Raw genomic sequence first — 801 nt, 5'->3', positions numbered from 1 at the left:
ACACTCATGGAGACAGATGCCATACACTGGAGCGGTGGGGCAGCCAATTACAGCGCCCGGGGAGCATGGGGGGTACGGAGCGGCGAGATTAGGAATGGAAGTTATTGGAGGACCCACTCTAAGCACAGAGCCTGATAGGTTATGGGTACAGTGGGACACGTTAGGCTGGCGGCTTTCGATTTGCTACCAAACATACAACTGGTTGCTTAGCAGTCGATAGAAAAAATGTCCTACTCGGTTGTAAAGGACGGGGCCGGAGCCCGTAGAAAGAGATATATACGCAGACCGTGTTCTGAAGACATGGCAGCAGTATGTCTGAGTTAGCAACGATCTGTTGGTAAACACACTCGTCCCTGGGTGGGCTCGAACCACCAACCTTTCGGTTAACAGCCGAACGCGCTGGCCGATTGCGCCACAGAGACTCGATGGACAGTGTAATAATTGTGTCTGAAAATCATTATCCTCCCGAGACCCGGCAATTCATTTTTGTCCTCTGTGCAGGACATGAGTCTGAGACCTCTAAGTCAGGCATAACTTATAAAATCTATCTGAGTCCTACTGTCCCTCTCAGAGGACATCCTGGGCTCTGCCTTGATGCCCCAGTTGTGGGGATGTGGCCAACACATCACATGCACTGTCTTTTGAAAATGGCGGGAATTTCAACGTCCACGTTTTACAGCAACAAGAGAGGTTAGTTGACAATGTTTTGCAGATATCATGTTTCTATTGTTAAAAATCTATTTTTTCTTTAATATCAAAGTCTTTACTTCAATTTAGTAACATTTTTATGAAGACACAGTA

General features: G+C 46.9%; 1 non-coding gene across 1 annotated transcript; it reads right to left on the bottom strand.

Annotated features, from left to right (window-relative positions):
- Nucleotides 1-348: 348 nt before the first annotated feature.
- On the bottom strand, nt 349-422 carry trnan-guu (transfer RNA asparagine (anticodon GUU)). Its single transcript has one exon. It is a non-coding gene; the product is annotated as a tRNA-Asn (tRNA).
- Nucleotides 423-801: the final 379 nt, after the last annotated feature.

This window comes from Leuresthes tenuis, unplaced genomic scaffold, assembly GCF_036924035.1.
Source record: "Leuresthes tenuis unplaced genomic scaffold, fLeuTen1.0.hap1 SCAF_17, whole genome shotgun sequence".
NCBI classification, from domain to species: Eukaryota; Metazoa; Chordata; class Actinopteri; order Atheriniformes; family Atherinopsidae; genus Leuresthes; species Leuresthes tenuis.
Note: the sequence above shows the minus strand (reverse complement) of the source record. Positions and strands in the feature narration are given on the sequence as shown.